Raw genomic sequence first — 25,991 nt, forward strand, 5'->3', positions numbered from 1 at the left:
CATTTCCGGTCTTTGAAGGAGCCGAGGGTGGGCGTGTCCACGCTCCGGTAGAATACTTACAAATTAAGGAAATTGCCGAGTCGGTTCGTAAATACGGAACCAATGCTAATTTTACCTTGGTGCAGTTAGACAGGCTCGCCGGCATGGCACTAACTCCTGCTGACTGGCAAACGGTTGTAAAAGCCGCTCTCCCTAGTATGGGCAAATATATGGAATGGAGAGCGCTTTGGCACGAAGCTGCACAAGCGCAGGCCCGAGCAAACGCAGCTGCTTTGACTCCAGAGCAGAGAGATTGGACTTTTGACTTGTTAACGGGTCAGGGAGCTTATTCTGCTGATCAGACAAACTACCATTGGGGAGCTTATGCCCAGATTTCTTCCACGGCTATTAGGGCCTGGAAGGCGCTCTCTCGAGCAGGTGAAACCACTGGGCAGTTAACAAAGATAATCCAGGGACCTCAGGAATCCTTCTCAGATTTTGTGGCCAGAATGACAGAGGCAGCAGAGCTTATTTTTGGAGAGTCAGAGCAAGCTGCGCCTCTGATAGAACAGCTAATCTATGAGCAAGCCACAAAGGAGTGCCGAGCGGCCATAGCCCCAAGAAAGAACAAAGGCTTACAAGACTGGCTCAGGGTCTGTCGAGAGCTTGGGGGACCTCTCAGCAATGCAGGTTTAGCGGCTGCCATCCTTCAATCCCAAAACCGCTCCATGGGCAGAAATGATCAGAGGACATGTTTTAATTGCGGAAAGCCTGGGCATTTTAAGAAAGATTGCAGAGCTCCAGATAAACAGGGAGGGACTCTCACTCTTTGCTCTAAGTGTGGCAAGGGTTATCATAGAGCTGACCAGTGTCGCTCTGTGAGGGATATAAAGGGCAGAGTCCTTCCCCCACCTGATAGTCAATCAGCTTATGTGCCAAAAAACGGGTCATCGGGCCCTCGGTCCCAGGGCCCTCAAAGATATGGGAACCGGTTTGTCAGGACCCAGGAAGCAGTCAGAGAGGCGACCCAGGAAGACCCACAAGGGTGGACCTGCGTGCCGCCTCCGACTTCCTACTAATGCCTCAAATGAGTATTCAGCCGGTGCCAGTGGAGCCTATACCATCCTTGCCCCCGGGAACCATGGGCCTTATTCTCGGCCGGGGTTCACTCACCTTGCAGGGCTTAGTAGTCCACCCTGGAGTTATGGATTGTCAACATTCCCCTGAAATACAGGTCCTGTGCTCAAGCCCTAAGGGCGTTTTTTCTATTAGTAAAGGAGATAGGATAGCTCAGCTGCTGCTCCTCCCTAATAATACCAGGGAGAAATCTGCAGGACCTGAGATAAAGAAGATGGGCTCCTCAGGAAATGATTCTGCCTATTTGGTTGTATCTTTAAATGATAGACCTAAGCTCCGCCTTAAGATTAATGGAAAAGAGTTTGAAGGCATCCTTGATACCGGAGCAGATAAAAGTATAATTTCTACACATTGGTGGCCCAAAGCATGGCCCACCACAGAGTCATCTCATTCATTACAGGGCCTAGGATATCAATCATGTCCCACTATAAGCTCCGTTGCCTTGACGTGGGAATCCTCTGAAGGGCAGCAAGGGAAATTCATACCTTATGTGCTCCCACTCCCGGTTAACCTCTGGGGAAGGGATATTATGCAGCATTTGGGCCTTATTTTGTCCAATGAAAACGCCCCATCGGGAGGGTATTCAACTAAAGCAAAAAATATCATGGCAAAGATGGGTTATAAAGAAGGAAAAGGGTTAGGACATCAAGAACAGGGAAGGATAGAGCCCATCTCACCTAATGGAAACCAAGACAGACAGGGTCTGGGTTTTTCCTTAGTGGCCATTGGGGCAGCACGGCCCATACCATGGAAAACAGGGGACCCAGTGTGGGTTCCTCAATGGCACCTATCCTCTGAAAAACTGGAAGCTGTGATTCAACTGGTAGAGGAACAATTAAAACTAGGCCATATTGAACCCTCTACCTCACCTTGGAATACTCCAATTTTTGTAATTAAGAAAAAGTCAGGAATGAGCAAATGAACTTATTTGGCCCAGTACAGAGGGGTCTCCCTGTACTTTCTGCCTTACCACGTGGCTGGAATTTAATTATTATAGATATTAAAGATTGTTTCTTTTCTATACCTTTGTGTCCAAGGGATAGGCCCAGATTTGCCTTTACCATCCCCTCTATTAATCACATGGAACCTGATAAGAGGTATCAATGGAAGGTCTTACCACAGGGAATGTCCAATAGTCCTACAATGTGCCAACTTTATGTGCAAGAAGCTCTTTTGCCAGTGAGGGAACAATTCCCCTCTTTAATTTTGCTCCTTTACATGGATGACATCCTCCTGTGCCATAAAGACCTTACCATGCTACAAAAGGCATATCCTTTTCTACTTAAAACTTTAAGTCAGTGGGGTTTACAGATAGCCACAGAAAAGGTCCAAATTTCTGATACAGGACAATTCTTGGGCTCTGTGGTGTCCCCAGATAAGATTGTGCCCCAAAAGGTAGAGATAAGAAGAGATCACCTCCATACCTTAAATGATTTTCAGAAGCTGTTGGGAGATATTAATTGGCTTAGACCTTTTTTAAAGATTCCTTCCGCTGAGTTAAGGCCTTTGTTTAGTATTTTAGAAGGAGATCCTCATATCTCCTCCCCTAGGACTCTTACTCTAGCTGCTAACCAGGCCTTACAAAAAGTGGAAAAGGCCTTACAGAATGCACAATTACAACGTATTGAGGATTCGCAGCCTTTCAGTTTGTGTGTCTTTAAGACAGCACAATTGCCAACTGCAGTTTTGTGGCAGAATGGGCCATTGTTGTGGATCCATCCAAACGTATCCCCAGCTAAAATAATAGATTGGTATCCTGATGCAATTGCACAGCTTGCCCTTAAAGGCCTAAAAGCAGCAATCACCCACTTTGGGCAAAGTCCATATCTTTTAATTGTACCTTATACTGCTGCACAGGTTCAAACCTTGGCAGCCACATCTAATGATTGGGCAGTTTTAGTTACCTCCTTTTCAGGAAAAATAGATAACCATTATCCAAAGCATCCAATCTTACAGTTTGCCCAAAATCAATCTGTTGTGTTTCCACAAATAACAGTAAGAAACCCACTTAAAAATGGGATTGTGGTATATACTGATGGATCAAAAACTGGCATAGGTGCCTATGTGGCTAATGGTAAAGTGGTATCCAAACAATATAATGAAAATTCACCTCAAGTGGTAGAATGTTTAGTGGTCTTAGAAGTTTTAAAAACCTTTTTAGAACCCCTTAATATTGTGTCAGATTCCTGTTATGTGGTAAATGCAGTAAATCTTTTAGAAGTGGCTGGAGTGATTAAGCCTTCCAGTAGAGTTGCCAATATTTTTCAGCAGATACAATTAGTTTTGTTATCTAGAAGATCTCCTGTTTATATTACTCATGTTAGAGCCCATTCAGGCCTACCTGGCCCCATGGCTCTGGGAAATGATTTGGCAGATAAGGCCACTAAAGTGGTGGCTGCTGCCCTATCATCCCCGGTAGAGGCTGCAAGAAATTTTCATAACAATTTTCATGTGACGGCTGAAACATTACGCAGTCGTTTCTCCTTGACAAGAAAAGAAGCCCGTGACATTGTTACTCAATGTCAAAGCTGCTGTGAGTTCTTGCCAGTTCCTCATGTGGGAATTAACCCACGCGGTATTCGACCTCTACAGGTCTGGCAAATGGATGTTACACATGTTTCTTCCTTTGGAAAACTTCAATATCTCCATGTGTCCATTGACACATGTTCTGGCATCATGTTTGCTTCTCCGTTAACCGGAGAAAAAGCCTCACATGTGATTCAACATTGTCTTGAGGCATGGAGTGCTTGGGGGAAACCCAGACTCCTTAAGACTGATAATGGACCAGCTTATACGTCTCAAAAATTCCAGCAGTTCTGCCGTCAGATGGACGTAACCCACCTGACTGGACTTCCATACAACCCTCAAGGACAGGGTATTGTTGAGCGTGCGCATCGCACCCTCAAAGCCTATCTTATAAAACAGAAGAGGGGAACTTTTGAGGAGACTGTACCCCGAGCACCAAGAGTGTCGGTGTCTTTGGCACTCTTTACACTCAATTTTTTAAATATTGATGTTCATGGCCATACTGCGGCTGAACGTCATTGTTCAGAGCCAGATAGGCCCAATGAGATGGTTAAATGGAAAAATGTCCTTGATAATAAATGGTATGGCCCGGATCCTATCTTGATAAGATCCAGGGGAGCTATCTGTGTTTTCCCACAGAATGAAGACAACCCATTTTGGGTACCAGAAAGACTCACCCGAAAAATCCAGACTGACCAAGGGAATACTAATGTCCCTCGTCTTGGTGATGTCCAGGGCGTCAATAATAAAGAGAGAGCAGCGTTGGGGGATAATGTCGACATTTCCACTCCCAATGACGGTGATGTATAATGCTCAAGTATTCTCCTGCTTTTTTACCACTAACTAGGAACTGGGTTTGGCCTTAATTCAGACAGCCTTGGCTCTGTCTGGACAGGTCCAGATGACTGACACCATTAACACTTTGTCAGCCTCAGTGACTACAGTCATAGATGAACAGGCCTCAGCTAATGTCAAGATACAGAGAGGTCTCATGCTGGTTAATCAACTCATAGATCTTGTCCAGATACAACTAGATGTATTATGACAAATAACTCAGCAGGGATGTGACCATTCAGTATGTTAAATTTACTAGGACAGCTAATTTGTCAAAAAGTCTTTTTCAGTATATGTTACAGAATTGGATGGCTGAATTTGAACAGATCCTTCGGGAATTGAGACTTCAGGTCAACTCCACGCGCTTGGACCTGTCGCTGACCAAAGGATTACCCAATTGGATCTCCTCAGCATTTTCTTTCTTTAAAAAATGGGTGGGATTAATATTATTTGGAGATACACTTTGCTGTGGATTAGTGTTGCTTCTTTGATTGGTCTGTAAGCTTAAGGCCTAAACTAGGAGAGACAAGGTGGTTATTGCCCAGGCGCTTGCAGGACTAGAACATGGAGCTTCCCCTGATATATCTATGCTTAGGCAATAGGTCGCTGGCCACTCAGCTCTTATATCCCATGAGGCTAGACTCATTGCACGGGATAGAGTGAGTGTGCTTCAGCAGCCCGAGAGAGTTGCACGGCTAAGCACTGCAATGGAAAGGCTCTGCGGCATATATGAGCCTATTCTAGGGAGACATGTCATCTTTCATGAAGGTTCAGTGTCCTAGTTCCCTTCCCCCAGGCAAAACGACACGGGAGCAGGTCAGGGTTGCTCTGGGTAAAAGCCTGTAAGCCTAAGAGCTAATCCTGTACATGGCTCCTTTACCTACACACTGGGGATTTGACCTCTATCTCCACTCTCATTAATATGGGTGGCCTATTTGCTCTTATTAAAAGGATAGGGGGAGATGTTGGGAGCCGCGCCCACATTCGCCGTTACAAGATGGCGCTGACAGCTGTGTTCTAAGTGGTAAACAAATAATCTGCGCATGTGCCAAGGGTATCTTATGACTACTTGTGCTCTGCCTTCCCCGTGACGTCAACTCGGCCGATGGGCTGCAGCCAATCAGGGAGTGACACGTCCGAGGCGAAGGAGAATGCTCCTTAAGAGGGACGGGGTTTCGTTTTCTCTCTCTCTTGCTTCTCTCTCTCTTGCTTCTTGCTCTCTTGCTTCCTGCACCCTGGCTCCTGAAGATGTAAGAAATAAAGCTTTGCCGCAGAAGATTCTGGTCTGTGGTGTTCTTCCTGGCCGGTCGTGAGAACGCGTCTAATAACACCTCCTGGCAGAAGGTGAAGGCCTGAAACAGGGCCTGTTCCAGAAGCTGTTAGCTTTTGTAGTCTACACTCTCACCTGCACAGACTAATCTCAGAGGGATCTGGGAACCAAGATGGCTTCCCCAGGTGCTCTGACAAAGCCCTTCCGGGCAGGAAGGACACCTGTCCTCTGTCAGGGAAGGTGCCCGGATGTCTGGAGCCCGAAACGGGGTCTGCCTCAGAAGCTGTCCTCTAGGCACCTTGGGGGTGTCCTCTGACTCCTTGCCCAGGTGACCCAGTGGTGGCGCAACCGGAATGGACTTGTGATCCTGGTCAGGCCGTGTTTTCTTCTTCCCTAATGCTGGTCCCACGAGATTGGAATGGAACAGAAGTTGTGTTCTACTCACTGGTGGTCCTAAGATCGTATGGAGAGTCTTCTAGGGACCTTGGGGAGGGGGGTGTCCGCCAACTCGGCGCCCAAGGAGGAGATCACTTTTCAAGTATACTTTTTGAGCTGTATACTCATAATATATATTACATTTGAGGAGAATTCCAATATCTTTTTATGGGATTGGAGCATTGCTCACAGAAGTGTCAAAGGATAAGAAGTTTTGAAGAGCCAAATGTAAACAGAGCCTATATCAGACAGATTTTCAAAGTGGAGTTTCCATGGGGTCTCTTCTGACTACTTATTCATACATCCACATACTTGGGTCAGAGAAGGTTCCCACTTACTCTTTTTCCTGGCTGGAAGTGGTAAGTGGCAAAATTCACCAAGATTTCAGTAGATGAAGATTTCAGCTCCCACATCTCAGGACAGTGGTTGTAAGAGCTCTGGATTTACTCATGCCAAACATCCACATGGGCGGGACTACAGCACTCCATCTTTGTTGAAGTTTAATGTCTGTGCACCCCTTATTTTGATATAGAGCTTCCTGCTAACTCAATCGCTACAGTTTTTGATGCTGTAGAGACCTGTCACAACTTTTCCTCATTCACAGTATGACACTTCACATATGGGATGTATTACCAGCAAACCTTAAATTCACAATGTGACACTAGGAACTGTAGGTTCATTAAATTCCTAGGGCCTTTTGTTCTCAGTTAATTGAAACTTTGTACTCCTTGGCCAACATCAAGCCATTACCCTGCCCCACCCCTGATAATCAGGTTCCATTTCCTCTTACCCAGGGCTTTGCTCCCAGCCTCCTTTATCTGCTAGCACTTTTAGACTGATCCTTCTCCTTGGCTAATTCATCTATCTTGGTAAAGTTGACTCTTCAGGAATTAAACGTATACCCCACCTATTTCCAGCCTATACTCTTTGTTTAGTCAACCTCATAACATCAAATATCAAGTCTGTAGGTTTAAATTTAAAGGTCATTGTGATGCCTCCATCTACATACAGAAATCTCTAAGGTCACACTAAATTGGAAAGATCAAATTACCAAAAGGAAGCTAATCTTCCCTGATATGACCTTCCTCAACACTCCTATAGATCAGAGACTGGTACCACCAGCAGCGTGTTATGCCCACCAGAAGCCAAAGAGCCAATTCTGACTTCCATTCCTCTTTACCAGTCAATGAAACATAACACCATGTCTGACCACTCACTTCAGACATAACTCCATGTTACTTTGTCTTCTTGGCTCTTGTGCCTTCATCCTAGATCAAACTACCATCTTCTTTTAAACCTAGAATACTATCCAAACTTTCTAATTGATCTTTTCTCTGATACTGACCTCTAATCCATTCTTCACTGTAAACTTTTTAACATATAAATCTGCTTCTATCACTCTCTAACTTAAAATCTTGTCATAGATGCATGGTGGTGGCACACACTGATAATCTCAGCACCCTGGAGACAGAGGTAGGCAGATCTCTAAGTTTGAAGCCAGCCTGATCTAAAGAGCAAATTCCTGGGTCTCCAAGGCTGCACAGAAAAACCCTGTCTCAAAAAACAAAATGAACACCTTGTCATGGATCTCATAATAAAGAACAAATCATTCCAAGGAACCTTTAAATGACTTGTGATCTTGTCCAGGCCTGCTGTGGTCTAGACAGGATCTAGAATCCTCTAGGAAACAAACCTGTGGGCATATCTATGTGAGAGTTTCTATATTGGATTAGTTGAGGTCAAAAAACTTTCCCTAAATGTAGATGGCTCTATTCTGTGGGCAACAGTCCTTGGAATGAGAATAAATTGAACACCAGCATCCAGTGCTCTTGGCTTCCTGACTGATTTTCCATGTTATCTAAGTAAGCATCCTGTAAATATAGGATGTCCCATTGGCTCAAAGTTGCTCAGAGAACCACTTACTTTCCCATTAATGGTTCCAGCCCTGATATGTATCACTAGGAGGGGGTCTCATTATTATCATTCTGACAGGCATAAAGATATCTCAAAGAAACACTTATATTTATCCCTTCTGTTGTCAGACAATTTAAAGAATGGAATTGAAATTTCCATCTCATGCTGGAAGAAGGAAAAGGCTAAAATCCTGGCACCAGCCTGAGGGTGATTTTGTGTTATTGGAAGAGATTTCACACTTTAATAACTTGTCAGACTACCTCCCAAGGGAAACTTCAGCAGAGACCATGCTGGGTCAGTGATGTATGAACCACACCTTGACCAGGACTTGCTTCCTTAAACATGCGTCTTGCCCTCTATTTAAACCCAAACCTCATCTCAGAACCATGAACATGGGTTTGGAAGGATAATTTTTTCTTTGTCCCTCTTCCCAACATGGCCACATTGAATAAATCTCCTCTTTCTGCCTTTAACTATTATTCTATTGAGAATGAATGACCAATCCTACTTTCTTCAGGATGCCAGAGCTCAGCCTCTGGTCCTACCATCTCTAGTAACACTATCTACTCCTTAAATAACTTTTTGCCCCCTGGATTGTCCAAGCACTTTGGTAAACTAGGGAAAAAAAAGGTGAGGAGGCTAGAGAGAGATATATCCAAGCAAGGACAGACCTGGAGTCTCCTCACAGCCCCCTGTGTGCTTTGAAATGCATGTTGGTACCCTTCATCATGAGGGGAACACATAGTTCTTTGAGCCACATGAATAATGTCTACTTACGCTTGTGTGGCAATCCAAAACAGAAGCTACGTGTATTATTAGTGCTAACATAATCCAATATTCCCCCAAATGCATATAAATTAACATTTACATCCTTGTCTTGTTGGAGTAGTAATAAGTATGTATTAAGGTGGGAAAATCTCTTGCCTGGGTAGAGACCTCACATTCTAGTTGGAACTTTAATCACCTGGCCAACAGTCCAACCTTAAGAATTTGAATTGACCTTAAGCCATTCTAGATATAGGCAAGTCGTTTTCCTTTAATGAGCCACACTTTTCTCATTCCCAGAGTCCCACTCCTAGCACAATGACCACAGTGACCAGCACTATGCAGCTTGGAAGTCTGGTCACCTTTCTAATTATTCAGAAAAGTAAAATTTCTCTTTTTCTTTCTTCCCTTTTTTCCCCCTAAGCATGCTTTCCTTAACCCTGTGTTGTTCCCCATCATTTTGAACTGAATTACTCTCTGTCTCTAAAGTTTCCTTCCCTGACATGCAGCTGCTTGTATACCATGTGTCTGGCCTTCATGCCAGCATACGTGCCAGGGAATTTATCCTTCTGTCCTTCATTCTCCATCTGTGGAAAGCTGCTGAGATTTATGGGTTGCCTGCCCTGAGAGTTTTCCTTTTAAATGCTAATGAAACTGTCTTCAATCTCTCATTTGAGTTAATTCTTAAATTATACTACTAATGAGACAAGAACCCCAAGAGGTGTCATGAGTTTCACTTGTTTTAACTGACAGTCATAAGGGAACTTTCCAAAATTCTGGTAATTCACACACCCTCTGTGTCTGCCTGTATGTGCAGTCAGAGAAAACCTGATGTCATTATTCAAGCAACAGCCACCTTTGCTCTGAGACAGAATCTCTCAATGGCCTGGATTTGATTAGGCTAAGCTGGTTAGCTAGAAAAATCCAAGGGATCCTCTTGTCTCCAGCTCTCTGTGTTCGACTATTTGGTCTCCAACTGGTAGAAAGTCTTGGGAAGGGTTAGATGATATGGCCTTTTTGAGGTGGTGTGTCCCTGGAGATGGGCTTTGAGGTTCCAAAAGGCTCATATAATTCCTAGTGTCCCTCTGTGTCTTGTGGCTATGGATCACATGAGCTATTCCTTTGCTCCACAATCATGATCTCTAACCCTCTGAAATCATAAGCCAAATCAAATGCTTTCTTTTATATGTTGCTTGGTCATGGTGTTTTATCACAGCAATAAAAAAGTAGTGAGAACATAGGCTTTCGAGTAAATGACACCATGGCTCACTTTTTGCTTGTGTTCTGGGCATTGAGCTTAGGTCCTTGTGCTTGTATTACAAAGACATTACTGAGCTGTTACACCAGCCCCTGGACATTCTCTTTCAAATATACAAAATATAAAATGGTTTGAGTACACCACAGCTGCCCTTCCTATGAAGGGTTCCATGTAGCAACGGGTCTGAGTACACAGCCATCCCTCTTTATCAGGGCTTCCAGGTAAGAAAGCACCCAAGTACTCAGAAGCCATTTTTATGGATTTCATGTATCCAGTTCTGCTTTGTGTGTCAAAACCATTTTAGTAATGATTTGTACACGCTAAACACATGCAAGTATTTTTCTTATCACTAATTCCTAAGGGTGCATATCAACTATTTTAACTGTATTATATGTATAGGTAATCTATAACTTAGGGTACCTTTGAGATATGTAGGTTCTATACAAAGACTTCATGAGCCATTTTATTTGAGCCTTTGTTATTCCCTCATGGATACCAAGGTCAACTACCTTAGCTTTAGCTTTATCAGCAGACCTATTGCCCAACTCAACTCTTCTAAAAGAAGCTCTATCAGAGACCAAGTGCTTCTATTCTTCAGGGACTTCAGCTTTCCCCAGTACACCAACATCTATCCTTGGGGACTACCACTGAGTTCCCTTGGGAAGTGACAAGGCACTCATCTGGATCTTCTAGTAGAGACAATACAACAAGTGTGATTCATAGAAATATACCCCAGGAAACATTCATAAAGGTAAACTCAGTCATACTGACCTGTATCTCAATATACATTAGCATGCCTGCTCTGAATTTCTTGAACCCCATATGGGCAAAGTCTGTGTATCATTCCCTTCATCTTACCTTAGTGCCTCATAATAGTAAAGCCACCTAGTAGGGATAAATTTATTTTTTTAATTAAATTGAAAATAAAACCAAACAGACCACCAAGGTGATGAGCCATGTCTTAAACATGTAACCAAAAACAACTTAGTTTTAAGAAAATAGTATTTTAATTTTGGACCAGAGAAATGGCTCTATAGGTTTGGGTTCTTGTCACCAAGCCTGACACCTGAGTTTGGTCCCTAGTTGGAAGGAGAGAATGGTCTCATATAAATCGTCCTCTTATCTCCACATGTATTTAAAATATTTTATTTATTGGTATAGATACTGTCTATACAAATACTCCATTAGTATTTACAGGTGAGTTTTATTTTTCTCATTAAAGTTGTCTCAGACTTCTTATCATGGGTAAAAGTCAGTGGGAATTTTTCTAATTCATCTTAATCCATAGATAGTGTTTTTATCAGAATGAGGCAAACGATAATTAAATGAAATGAACTCCCCCAAGGCTTGTGTCATGGACTTTAGTAAAGTTTGAGGACATTCGTGATGCTCAATAAAGATGCTCTTATTTGACAGCTGAGAAAGTTGAGACCCACCGAGGCAAAGTCACATGACAAGCTCATCACTAATTAGCAACACATTAGCTGGGACTATGCTTTCAGAGTGATTGAGGCTTGTTCCCCAAATAACAGTGTTGAGAAGTGGGGTGGCCTGAAAGACAGCCTTGGAGTCACAGAGGACTGACTCGCCACCATGTGGTTTTCTCAGGGACAAGATAATTTATGTTAGTCTTGGGGGACTAGATCACATTTCTAGTGCCTGGACTGGGTGCAGATGGAGTGGGGATCATTTTGGAATTCAGCTTTCTAGGCCTATTGTCTTTCTTCTCTCACCATGTTAAACCTTTGCTATCAGAACTTTGATGGAAACCAACAACTTAGTTTGAAGAAAATTGTTTTGTTTTGTTTTGTTTTGTTTTGTTTTGTTTTTGGACCAGGGAACTGGCTCTGAAGGTATGGGCTTTTGTCACCAAGCCTGACAACCTGAGTTTGATCCCTGGTTGGAAGGAGAGACTCAAACAAATTGTCCTCTTACAATTTGTTATATATAACATGCACCTGTCCTCCAGAACTATGAACTAAATAAACCTCTTTTCTTTATGTATTCACCAACCTTGGCATTTTTATTATAGTAATTCAAAATGGACTAAGCCGGTTGACAAGTTTTATATGCTAAGAGTGATGAGGTTCGGGAGACAAAGCATAAATAAACTATATCCTTATGACTGCACAGGTTTTGTGGAAGCTGCACCCCCATGTTTCCTTAATCTCAAGACGAAGCTTCCTTTCCTAAGCAGGAGGCCTTTTAGAAAGACCTCTGCCCTTTTGGGGGTTGGGAGTGGAATGTTCTGTAGTACTTGCTGACACAAGCAGGCATCCCTCAACTCCACATGCTAAGAGTCACTTTCGCAGTAATATAGGAGCAACCTTTTACAAAAGTTTGCTAAATCAATCATTGCCAAAGCCATAGAGAGAACGTTCAACCCAACAGTATTACCCAACCCCCACCCGACTTTGAATGCATTCTCCTTCATTTCCAGCCACTGCTGAATTATCTATGCCTGAGAGCATGAAAATTCAGTGCATAAATCAAAAACAAGTTAGGCTTTTTTTTTTTTTTACCTCCATGCTGTTGCAGAAATATCAATTTGCCACATCATTTAGCAGCAAAGGAGAACGCTCCAGATGGATCAAGGAAGTCTGAGCAATGAGCTTGATGACTCGAGAATAATACTTGGAATTTCTGACCAAAAAAAAACTATGTTGACATGTGGAATGAGTCCATGGGCAGAGCACATACCACTGTCCATCTCTTATAGCCTTGATTTTAATTGCATTTAGTTTTTAAAATTTATTTGTTTACATCCCAAATGCTACTCCCCTCCTGCTCCTCCCCCACAGTTCTTCCTCTATTCCCCTCCCTCTTCTCCATTGAAAGGGTGCCCCACACGCACACATCCCCCCATCCTAGTACATCAACTCTCTGCAGGAGTAGGCACATCCTCTTACACATTCCACTGTCTAGCTGCAGGTTTAAGGACAGCCCTGCTCCAGTTGTTGGGGGACCCACATGGAGACTGAGCTGCACATTTGTTACATATGTGCTGGGGACATCAATCCAGCCTCTGTGTGTGTGTGTGTGTGTGTGTGTGTGTGTGTGTGTTTACTTCTAATGCTTTCCTATAACTGATCCCTTTGGGCTACACCAACACCACCAAAATTTCTTGCCTTTTATTTATTTTTACAACTTACCAATACCCCTCTACACTAGTACAAAATCCAGTATATCTATCTTCTTTTTCTTTTCTTTTCTTTCTTTTTTTTTTTTTTTTTTTTTTATTGATACCACCTAGAGACACCTGGAAAGTCTTCAGTTGAAGAATTTATTCTATCAGATTAGCCTGTGGTTATATCTACAAGGCATTTTCTTGATTGCCAATTGATATAAAGGAGGGCCCAGCCCACTGTGGATGGTACTATCACGCAGAAAGTGGTTCTAGTCCGTGTAAGAAAGCCAGCTGAGAAAGACAGACAGGGAGCCAGCAGCACTTCTAGCCTGTCCCCACCTCCAGGTTTGTGCATTCGTTCCTGCCCTCACTTCCCTCAATGGACCATGACCTGGAAGGAAAGGCAAGTAAACTCTTTCCTCCCCAAGTTACTTTTGGTTCAAGTGTTTTATGACAGCAACAAAAAGAAAACTAGAACCTGTGGCAAGCATCAACCTAAGGCTCTTAGCCACACAGAAAGAAATTCCTATGCACATATCAGTAGAAGATGCAGCTTCCAGGAACTACTCCAGAGAAAGCCTTTGGAGAGAGATGGCTCCAGAGAGATGGCTCAGCTATTAGAACAAGTGTTCCCCTTGAAGACAGCCCAGGGGATCAAATGCTCTCTTCTGGCCTTACATGCAACTGCACTCATTTATACAAGAACACACACACATTGGAAAAGGTAAAAAAAAAAAAAAAATCCCTTAATGACTGAGATGTTTGTCTAAATGATGTAATCTAAAGGAATTGTAAGTCTAATCACCAAAACATGTATGTGGGTATGTATGTATGTATGTGATTACATATATATATCACAACAGTGTTTATAAAAGGCAAATCTTGTTTTTTAAAAAGGCCTATCTTCAAAGCTCTCAACCAAGAAGGAGCCATTCTTGAAGCTTGTATAATAGCTTAGTCAGTATGTTGCTTGTCTTGCAAGCAGAAGGCCCTGAGTTTGAGCCTAGAACTCATAAAAATGCTAGATGTTAACCCCAAACTAGAGAAATGGAGACAACAGGTCACAGGGACTCCTAGCTTACTTCGCAAAGCTCTGGTCAGTGAGAGATTCTTTCAATAAAAACAAGATGGACAGAGTCTGAGAGACCACAGCAATGGTTTGACCTCTGGCATTCACTTACATGCAAATACATATCATAGAGGAGCAAGCACATACATGTGCGTGCAGGTGTGCACAAGCAACACACACACCTCTTTGTTCATGTTCAAAGGACAAAAGTCTTCTGCTTCCTTGAGTACAGAGAACTGCATGGCATGTCACAGAGTACAGAGAACTGCATGGCATGTCACAGAGTACAGAGAACTGCATGGCATGTCACAGAGTACAGAGAACTGCATGGCATGTCACAGAGTACAGAGAACTGCATGGCATGCCACAAGACAGCCCAACCCAACTTGAGATGAAATGATGCCCAGTGTCATGACGCAGTTTGGAAAAAGGGAGAGATCTGACCCTCCTATCCATTCCTTCATTTCTGCTTGCTGAAAGAGAGAGCAAAGGGAACTTTCCAGAACTCTCGTTTGCTATTGAAAGTGAGATGATTTCCTTGACCCTTCAAGTGTTTTGTATTATTAATTTTTCACTAATGACATTTTGAAAATGCTATGTTAAATCCCTGCCAGAGCCTTGCTCTCAGCAGTGACAGTGGGGGGGGGGGGGGGGGCTGGCACTCTAACAAGCATGACCCCAGTCTTTTACACAGATTGGACTCATTCATTACCCAGTGCTGTAGCCAATTCCCATCTCAGATCCACGAGAGAGTTTTCTGCAGCTGTTAGCTAAATTTGCCCTTGTAATAATTTCCATCATTTCTGGAAGTCTGCCCACAGTGGTTTAAGTATGCACGGAAGGCAAGAATCAGGTGTGGGTTGCCAGTCACCAAAGGAGCCCAGAAGAGGCAGCTAGTCAGTTCCCAAGAAAGACCCTTAGTAGGAAAGCTCTGCAAGTCACTTTGAACTTGAATTCCCCCAGTCACGGGTGCAGGCGTAAGAGCTAACTGTGGGCATGCCTCTTCAGCATCTGTAAGCACGCTACTTTACACTTTGTCCATGTTGAGTCATGTCGGTGGCCCTAGGGCTTCCAAAGAGTTTGGAGCTCAAAGGTCTTACTGAAATATTGTTAAAGGGCATATTTCAGGAAGAAAAATGAGCCAAATCAAAGGACTGGGAGATGGGCCATCATGGAGAGAGTAATGGGAGAGAAAACCAACTCGAGATATAAACTAAATATAATGATTAACACTATTCTGTTTATCAAGGCTTAATTCAATTTTAAATTGATAACAATATAAATGCAAGAAATTCAGAAAAAAATTAACATGTGGTAGAGGTGTTTTACTTATTCTCATTTATATAGTAAATGTTTAGAGAGTTGATAAGGAAAACAAAAGATAGAATATATGCAGCTTGGATACCCAGAGCAGACCAGCACTGACTTACATGCAAAAGCTCTCAGGTGCACACATGGTGTACTATGCAAAATAATGAAGCCAGGCTGCCCTGGAGTCAGGTCATGGAATGGTTTGTGTCTCAAAGCAGCAGGATCCAGACTCCACAGGCCTCGTGCTCCAGGCCGGCTTTATTAGGTTCCTACAGAGAGACCAAAAGCTCCGAAGAGACAGTCTCAAATGCAAAGTGACGTGAACAAGACATAGCATGGTCCAGTGTCTGCTCAAGGTGTCCATGCCAGGATGAAGCATGTCATCTTTGTCAAGTGTGACATGCACAAGCTCCCTGTCAGCATCATTTGCTTTGTGTGCTTGTTTCGTGTGTTTTTGTTTTTAATCTTCTGTAGTCTCCTCCAGCCTCCAACACTTTATGTAGCCCAAGGTGAACTTTAACTTCTGACCCCCCTGGTGTGATAGAAGGACAAGTGTGCACCCCTATAACTAGTGTATGTAGTACTGGACACCTCTGGTGTGATAGAAGGACAAGTGTGCACCCCTATAACTAGTGTATGTAGTACTGGACATCAAACATGCCAGTTTGACCTCAGGCATGCTAGCTAGGCAACCCACTTATCAACCGAACTACAATCCCAGCCCCAGAATTCTCTTTTGTTGCTGGATCGTTTTGTTTATGAAATTTTCTAATTAACTAAAAGTAAAAACTTAGGGGAAAATCATTTACTTATTTAACCAATATTGTCTTAGTATATGAGGCTAGTGAAGGGCAAATACAAAGGGGAGTTTGATCCACCTTGAAACTCTTAGTCTCAAGGTGAAAATGGAGTCTCAAGTGGGGCAGAGATGCTGAGGAGAAAAGTTATCCCAGCAGGAGCCACCTCCTGTGTGAGTTGGGGGAGGGGGCTAGGGGAGTCCTCCTAGGTGAGGCCTGCAGAAAAGTTTCTGCCAACCCCCTGTCATCTGCAGCATTTCCTCCAGGTGGAGTAGGATCCAGATCACCTGGAAGCTCAGCAGGTATAGCACACAGCTCCAGCCCATTCCAGCCTCTATGTGAATCACCTGAAATAAGGGTCAAATTTTGCATTTTTAACAAGCCACCAGGTAGTCCTGGTGCTTTGATCTCAGGGATGGACCCTTTAAACCTGTGTCACAAGGGAAAGAGAAAAACAGGACAAATTAAGGTGAAGGCTACTAGAGGCCATAAAGAAAAGGCAATATACAAAGGCTTGTGGCCAGACAACATGGTTAGAACAGGTGCATCTTGAGAATAAGATGGCTCAATATTAGACCCAACCTACTCAGTTGCCACTGGGTGCAAAACTGATCCCCTCCCTCAAAAAGAAAAGAAATTATAATCCCTTCAGTACAGTCAAGGCAAGGAAGGGAATTTTAACAAAGAAACACACACACACACACACACATCTTGTCTAAAAGACTAGATTGTCTGGTATGTGTTGACAAGTTTTCAGGATGTAATAGTTTGTATAAATAGCTCCACCCTCCATGAAGATAGGTTGAATCCTAAGCCCAGATTCTCAGAACATGGCCTTTCTTATTTGGAAATAGGGTCTTTACACATATCCATACAAAAACTGAAGTCATTGTCATAGATCTTAATCCAGTATGGTCAATGTCCACATTTTCAAAGGTCATTTGGACATAGAGAAAGACATGGATAGAGGGCTGAATGAAGACACAAAAGGTATATGGCATGTGGGACCAGAGATGAGAGTGCCAGGTCTACAAGGACAGCTAAAGGTTGCTGGCAGCTAGGGAAGCTGAAAGAGATCAAAGCGACATCTCCTGGGTATTTCACTGTGGCCCTGCAGATACCACGAACTCATCCTCTGAGCGTCCTCTGATGCGTGCCAACATACTGTTGTTCTGAATGCCCCAGGAGATGTACTTATTAGGGTAGCCTTAAAGTTACCACAGAGAGAAGTTACAAATCCCTGCTCTCTCCCACACACACACACACCTTGGCATCTGACATATTAAACATCGTATCTCTACATTGTCCTCCAGCATTAAATAGCCTTTGTACTCAGGAAAGTGGAATGTCATTCTCAAAACTCAATGGCATGGAGAGATCTGTTTGATTTTGAGAAAATGGTAAAGAACACAAATCGAGTCTATGATTGTCTGGAAAATACATAGAAAATCATCTATTACCACCCACAACCATATGAATAGCTTAGCTATGTTGTAGTCACACCTGCCAATCAAAGGCCTACCCAGATGCCAATCATCTGGCCATCAAGCTTATTGTTTCTGTCCTCCTTGTCTTACACGGGAGAGTAAAAGTAGAGGAAGAATTCATCACAGGCTTTCAGAAATAATAGTGCGCAGGAAATGTTCACCAGGAGCCATAATGTAAGTTACTTAAACTCTCTAGAGTTAAGGGTCTTTCACTTCATGTGCGGGTTTTAAATTTCACATTTAGAAGTCATGATGGTTGACTACTTTTATGACAATAGAAGGGATGTTGAGAGAAAGCCCACTGGTTGATAGTGCTCAGACTTCCTGTCATCTGCAAAGTCAAGTCCACCCATGTGAATAGATGAGCTTACGAGATGAAAGAAGGCAAGCACCTAACGAGGCTATCAATAAATTCTTACCACAAAGTTTGAATTTCAGCTCCCACTTCCTTTATCATTTAATTTACTCATTTCTTTCTTAAATCTCTTTTTCTATTGAGAGATAGAAAGACAGAGATAGAGATTGAGATTAATATAAAAAAAAATTCCTGTGGAAGACAGGCTAACTAGTAGGCCTCCTGGTCCCAAGATGGCAAAGGATGGACTTGTACCCCTGGTAGTCATCACAACAAGGATGAGGGCAAACAGGAGAGCAGAGACAAAGGCAGAAAGGAACAGGGGGATACACCACAAAATAGCTCCTAACAGCACATCCTGTGAGCCCCACCAATCCCCACCCTATGCAGAGAGAGGGGAAGGCAAGAAGAGCCCATTGACAGAGTCATCGCCTCCAAGTAACTCTAGATGGCCCTTCATTCTGCCTTGTTGAAAAGAAAGTCCAGAGGTGCTTCCAGCCTCTCTCAGAAAACTCCTCACTCTGTCACAAGGAAAACACATGGATTCCTGTTCGTATTCCCTGCCTACTAACTGGCTCACATAATCCTCTAATTTTCCCTCCATAGTTTGTGGGTGGTTTTATTTTTGTTTATCTTATTTAAGGTGGGCTTTTATATAGACCAAACAAGAACCCAACTTGATATGATATGTAGCCAAATATGACCTTGAATATTTTTGTTCCCCTGCTTCTATGTCCAGAGTACTGGGATGGCAGATTATAAAAACATGATAGCATTCTCTCTGAATGCCAGGGCAAAGTTCTAAACCAACTTGACTCAGAAATCAGGTTTAAGTGATCTTGGGATTTTAAGACAACTGCAAAGTGACTTCCCATGGAAGCTTGGACCAAAGAAGGAAGATGCTTAAAGAAGCTAATCTCAACCCAAAGACATTGTCTGAGCTCTTCCTGTTTGGCCAAGCATGGTGCGGTGTATTTGGTCTAAACCTCTCACAGCATCCGTAAGCACAGCAATGTCAGGACTATCCTCATTTTTTTTTCCAGATAGAGAACCCAAAATGCAGAGAGGTATAAATCTACTCAGTTCCCAGGTCCTGTCATTTATCACTCACCTGCTCACTGCATCTAGGATCCTCACCCTAGAATGCAAAATTCTAGAAGGCAGTCATTCTCTGTCCTCTGAAGACAAGCTGGTAGAACAAGTTCCACATACGGCTAACTCGAGAAACCTGCCTTTGGCCAGAAGAAACTTGTCAACCCAACTCTGGAGACCAGAAGATTATAATATTTAATGGGAAGCATCTGTAGACTGTGCTCCCAGAAGAAAGAAATCACCCTTTCTAAAGTCCCTCCACCTGCAGACTGTAAAGATAAATTTGCCCCAAACCAAGCCTTCATATATACACAAAGCGCTCTCTCCACAGATGCTAGGCTAGTGAAGGAGAAAGAATGGCTAAGCAGGCTCTAAGGAGTACTCTGTGGCTTCTGCCAAGCATCTTACTGTGTTTCCCATTCTGTCCTCCCTTGAGTGGCCAGGTGTGCTCCACTGTGGGTTACAGAGCTTCCAGTTTACTGTGAACCTCAGCCTGGAGGCAGAGAGTCCCATGCTAACAGCTTGGGGTAAGTCAGACTCATTGAGGAACCTACCCTTAAGCTTCCTGTCTCAACACTCCTCCTTTCAAAACCTCCACAGACCCTGTCTACAGAATGAATAGTCAAAACTGCCACTTCCAAACCTACTTTCTCTTGTATTGTTCTGAATGATGGAAGTCCCTTGGAGTCAAGTGGTGGGGCTGGTTGTCCACTGATGGATGATGTGACAGCTGATTAACCCCCGTGCTTTTCATGTTCCACCTGCCCTAGATAGCCAAGGGCTGCCACACAGGCTTAAGAATGACTCTGACTGGTACATGGGTGATGGACAGAACTGATGGATTTTTGGTATTGGAAGCCACCCACAATGTCACTCTGGAAGTAAGTAGACTCCTGCCAGAAGAGGCTCCCTCTTACCCTCAGCCAAGCTGATATCTGTTGCTGTTGCTCATCTCTTCAGGGCTCCCATTATGTCATGATGGTCGGCGTGCAAGAGGTAGATGTAGCTGGAAATATGAGAGGGACAAGAGAGACTGCTTAAGTGCCCTTTGGATCTTCACAGTAAGTGTAGAAAGCATTAGGGCTCGGGAGGGTCTTGCCTAGAAGGTGCTCTTGAGATACTGCTGCGTCCTCTGGGTGGCAGCAGCAACTGATGGCTAGGAAGACGATTTCCCAACTCTTCCTTCCCTCCATGCCAGACCTTAGGAAAACTGACTGTAGAGAGACTGTAGCTGAGGCTGGGTGTGGTTCCATCTTGGCACCTTACTTCCCAGCCCCCAAAGCTGCAGGTTTTGTCACTCCTCTCACCATGAGACTGTCAAGCAGCTTCACCTGCAATTTGCAAAGTTGGAATTCAAAGAGAGTTAACCCAACAGGACCCAGGAGCCTCCACCACTCTCTGAAAAGAGCAGAGAACTCAAGCTAGCAGTAGGAAATAGCCAGAGAAGCCATCTCAGCCTGCAGTCTCCCACCCCCAGCTGGGGATGCTTGATCATTTAACTAGGGAATTCTCTGGTGGTCTGAGAACCCTTTAATCATGATTAGAACAGATTAAAAACTCAAATATCTCTTCCCACTACCTAGTTTCCTGAAACATAGCAGGATGGGGGATGAGACCCAAATGAGTCACGGGCTATACTCAAAACCTATTGGGAGTCCTATGATTTGAAAAGCTCCTGTGGTATCTCGAACCGATGGCATAGCTTGGTAAGTCCCTCTGAGGAGCCAGAAAGGTGGTCAGTGGAAGGCATGTGAAGAGCCCCGCTGCTTCTATAGCATGTTAAGAGTCTGCTCTCCTCAGAAAGAATCCACTTTGAAAGTCTCCGCCAAGGTGACTTAACCTTGACCTTCCTTTGGGATTTAATCTGCAGATGAACAGAGTCAAGAGGCTTTTTGAGGCTGTCTGGATGTTCCAGAGTTCTAAGCCCAGGCTCTTGACAGGATGGCACACTGACAGACCATCCTGCTGTCCAGCCTGAGCTCCTCTTCCCTTTCGTAATATCCAGCCCGAAATACAGCAAGTGCTGAAGTGTGCAGTCCTGTGCTCCCTCGCCCATCTCCAGAGGAAACTGTGAAGAGGTGGTCTGCTGCTACAGCTCTGAAGAGGAAAAGGCAGGTTCCTGTTACTATGGAAACACAGGTGCATGCTTCCATCTCTGAAATCAGCTGAGAAAGGGGCTTAGTGACTTCTGGTGAGACCAGAGCAGGGAAAGCTTTATGCAGGGTGTAAATTAAGAACTGGTTGCTGGTAGGTGAGCGTTGCTGCCTAGATCTAGAACTTTCAATAGCCTTTTGCTGTCTAACCTATAGTCTTTCACTGTCTAACCTCCTATATGTCAAACATAGAGGAAACCTGCAGGGACACTAGGAAATTAAGTCTTATGTGACAGGTACTTAACTAACTCGTTTTCCCAAGGAACAGCCACTGCAGTGCGTCATAGTCTAAGATTGTGTTTAGAAGAGATTCATCCCTAAGTGATGATTTTTACACAGACCCTATATCAAGCTTGATACAAGTTTTCTAGTACATTAAGCACTGAGAGCCCAGTTCTAAGCAGTAAAGCAAGGCAGGTGCTCCCACTCCTGCCCTGACGAGTCCCTAGAGTAAGTGGTCATTAGGAGCCTGTTCCCATTGGTGGGGATTCCAACTTTGCTATGGGGGCATCTGAAGCAACTGAGTCATTAGCCTGAGATCCACCTGGCTCTGTCTCTAGAATGACTTGATCTCACCCATCTCTGGTGTCCCAGTGACCTCCCGTTGTACCAGGGAAGGCTGCTTTTCCATTGCTGTGTTCAGGAATGCAACCTCGCCACCCCTACGCTTGGATTCCCTATCCTTGGTCTTCAGGAACAGCAGTGGGTGTGATCCTGTGATGATGACATCCACCTTTGTCCTGTTCCAATTTCCACTTACTTCCTGTGGGACCACACGGCAGGTAAGAAGAGCATCTTGAGGTACTGGGGTAGAAGTGCAGTGCCCTAGTGATAGAGGAAAAGTTAAGATATTACAGTCATGAAGAACAGTCCTGACCACTGCCTAGTATCTAGAACAGTCTCTAGAACAAAAGGCCCTGCTTAGAGGGTGGACACTTCTGGGGGCATTCAGCAAATGACTCTGTTGTTGATCCTACCATCATATAGGGAGTAAATATAAGGAGCAAGTTACACTTCTGGGATCTAGGGTACACAGGAGGATGCTGACTTGCATTCAGGTGGCCCACGTGCCTAGTCTCAGTACTTAAATCCTCTTATTCCTTGGTTCTGCATCACATATACACCATACTTTCCCAAGTTATTCACAACCAGGACCTCCTGCCTCTCTGTAGGGACCAAAAACTAGAATACAGAATAGAGCAAAATTAAGAACTTTATCTGGGCAACATGTATGTAGTATTCAGCCAACAGACTGAAATAACAGGCATCTCTTTATCCAATATACAGATCACTGGAGACCAGTCCGTGTACAAAAATGAGCTAGTAGTCATTCGGGATGTGCAAGCTTGGGGCAGAAGCTCTATTACCCGATACAGCAACTTCAGGTAGAGTCAGTTTTGACCTGAGAGACCAGGAGTCCTCTTTCTCATGAGCCAAGAATCCTGGGGTAAACTGAACCCACAGGAGAACACTTCTCAATAGTAGGTGAATCCACCTGCTACCGTGGTTGCTACTCACATATGCTACTGCTTAAGATCACCTGGGTTGCTGTTCCCAATTCGATCTCCACCTCATACGGTCTTGTTTTCTACCTCCTGGGGATAAGTTCTCATCTGAGCCTCCTTTTCCCCTTGTCTAGACTGTGACCAAAACAGTACCTTTCAGACCCTACTTTGCCAGGTCTCATAACTTGAGCTTCACTTCTGTAGGTTAAAGCAAAAATTACTACTACCATTATTGCCTTCCTGTGAAATGGCTCTCATGTTCTTTACTCTCTAAATGCTTAATAGTTTCTGTCTCTCCAGTCCTAGGCTCATCCTTGCATTGAGAGCCTCCGTGGGCGCTCACCTGGGTTTCTTGATGCCATTTTCAGGTTCGTATCCCCTCACCTGGAAGAAGTTCACCTGCTTTGCACTAGTCACCCATCTTATGCAGCACACCTGTTTCTTATGTAGTGTTTCTCACCAACTCATACTGGAACTATTTGTATAATGACAATGAAAAAATAACTCTAAGGGCAGAAATTATCTCTGCTGTATGTATGGACTTGGAAACCACCCATCGCTTGATCCTCAGGAGTGAAAATCGGCAGGTGTGGCCAGCACACTCTAGCTACTAAAATTTTGTTTTCCCCACTACAGTCTCTGAGTCAGCTGTACTTACTCTGCTCTCAGCAACACATCCCCAATTAACATGCAAGTGCTGGCTCTCCCACCACCCCTTTCTAAGACCCAGCCTGGGCCCCTCTCTCTGGAACTTCAGATTGCCAAGGGTAAGCTCTGCCTACTTGCTAATTCCAGCCTGAAGCCTAAGGTAGGAGATCCACCTCAGATAGACCTTGTTTCCTGAGGCAGGATCTCTCGTTGGCTTAGTTTCTTGACTCTGCTTTGCCAGCTCTAGAGTTAGGAGCACAGAGCATCAAGCCTGTTCTTTTACATGAGTTCTGAAGGTCAAGTTCAGGTCCTCATATTTATACAGGCAGGAATTTTACTAAGTTATTCCCTAACCCCGCTTTGATTTTGATTTTCTTTGTGCAGATAAAGGCTATGGTTCTTACTATGGTTCTGATGCCTACCTACTGGCAAAATTACTCCAGGATCCTTTTTATGTGGAGGTCTCCATCATTCACAGAACAGGCCCCTCACTGGTTTCTGCTGCTAGAACAATGTTGGGCCACACCTGGCTCTAATCCTTTTCATCAACCACAATGGCCAATCCTGGTGAAGGGGTAAGTGGATCCCCCATGTATCTGTATTGGTGGGTCTCCCAAATAAGCATATCCCTACTACTGTGTCTCTTGGCTTAAGTGCCCATATGCCGGAGACAACTATCAGACCGAAAGGATCCCTGTCCAGAAAGCATCAAGTCCCTTTCCGTCTCATCACCAGCACTTCAGCAGAGCTACCTTCAGCTTCATGAGTGCTGTAAGGCAGAAGCAGGTTTTAAGTGGACAGGCACAGCATCTCCTTCTGTGCCCTTAAAGTCCCACCACCTCTCCAAGGTGGCTCTTTGACCTTTGGCCCTAGCTCATTGTGTTGAGCCACAAGTCACATCTGTCAACTGGACTCTGGTTCTTCAGGACGATTGTGACATTAACTTAGGCACATTAAGATGCTCTTAATGCTTTCTCGGCTTCTTGGAGAGATGAGGTATGCGGTTGGGAAATGTCTGATATGAAAGATGTCTATAATGTGACATTTGTTTATCAACATCAGGTGTACCTGCACTGCAGTGCATCAGTCTGCCAGCCTGCTGGGATGCCATCCTGTGTGATAGTCTGCCGTGCTTCCAGGAGTGAGTACCTAAGCTGTCTACATCTCAGACCTAGGTGAATCCTGAGATCCTACCATGGTAGCCTCAGCCATCAAACTAAAGGATCATTGTATTAATAAAGATTCCAGAGTTGACCAGAATGCCAGAATTTCTGGTTTTCAAAACACAAACAATAATTTGATTAAGTCAGAAGCCAACCATGGACTAACATGGCTGAATCAAAAAGTATCAGCATCAGATCCAGACTTCTAAAGTGTGAGTTCTGGGGTCAAACTCAGGGCTTCGTGCTTGCGTTCACTTCACTTTACTGACTATTTCCTCAGCCACATGTCAACTTTTTCTTGTTTTACATTTGGCCTGATCACAAAAGTAGAGGGTCTGGACCTACCTGACCAGGTTTTCAAAATAGGTTTACAGGTCCAAGAACCATAGACACACAGTATAATCTGGAGTTGACCAGACCCAGACCACATTATGTATATACATGCTTCTACTTGATGCATTCCCATTTGACTAGTCTCTGAATCACGATTCTTGAATCCTTAAATGTTTTATATAAGAAAAAATTCGACTCCTAGTAACTCAAACCAATTTTAATCATGCTCCTTATTCCCATTTGTAAAGATGATAGATTGACGTTTTCCAGATCATTTAGTTGCTAAATAGATATAGGATTACTACAGCTGTGGCCTCACTTCCGGTTTGGACATACGATCTATGGAATATAAAAATAGCCGGGCATGGTGGCGCACGCCTTTAATCCCAGCACTTGGGAGGCAGAGGCAGGCGGATTTCTGAGTTCGAGGCCAGCCTGGTCTACAAAGTGAGGTCCAGGACAGCCAGAGCTATACAGAGAAACCCTGTCTCGAAAAACCAAAAAAAAAAAAAAAAAACTGAGTGCTGCTGCCTATGTCCCCTTTCTAGGAGAGGATGATAGTTGAGTGGGGGGTTAGAGGTGGTCACTGAATGTGATTATCAATGTCCAAATCTTGATGAAACCAAAAGAACACTTTTGTAGAAATAAATAGAAAATCTTAGACTTTGTTGGGTTTATATTAACACACAAACAGGTTTTTATACAGTGTGGGGCCTGAGATGTGTGGCTTAAGGCACTTGGCTTTGTACCTTACCCCCTACACTCACTCTTGGCTTGTGTATATGACTGATAATTTGCAATAAATTACAAGCTCTCATCTGTCCACCAGGAAG

The 25,991-nt window shown here is 43.8% G+C and overlaps 1 pseudogene across 1 annotated transcript; it reads left to right on the forward strand.

Annotated features, from left to right (window-relative positions):
• The first annotated feature begins 19,712 nt into the window (after nt 1-19,712).
• Nucleotides 19,713-23,343, forward strand: Zp4-ps (zona pellucida glycoprotein 4, pseudogene; annotated as a pseudogene). Its single transcript, NR_027813.1, has 7 exons — nt 19,713-19,883; nt 20,127-20,237; nt 20,317-20,417; nt 21,362-21,495; nt 22,104-22,291; nt 22,797-22,894; nt 23,315-23,343. The product of NR_027813.1 is annotated as a zona pellucida glycoprotein 4, pseudogene (transcript).
• The last annotated feature ends 2,648 nt before the right edge of the window (nt 23,344-25,991 follow it).

Source organism: Mus musculus, chromosome 13 (assembly GCF_000001635.26).
Source record: "Mus musculus strain C57BL/6J chromosome 13, GRCm38.p6 C57BL/6J".
NCBI classification, from domain to species: Eukaryota; Metazoa; Chordata; class Mammalia; order Rodentia; family Muridae; genus Mus; species Mus musculus.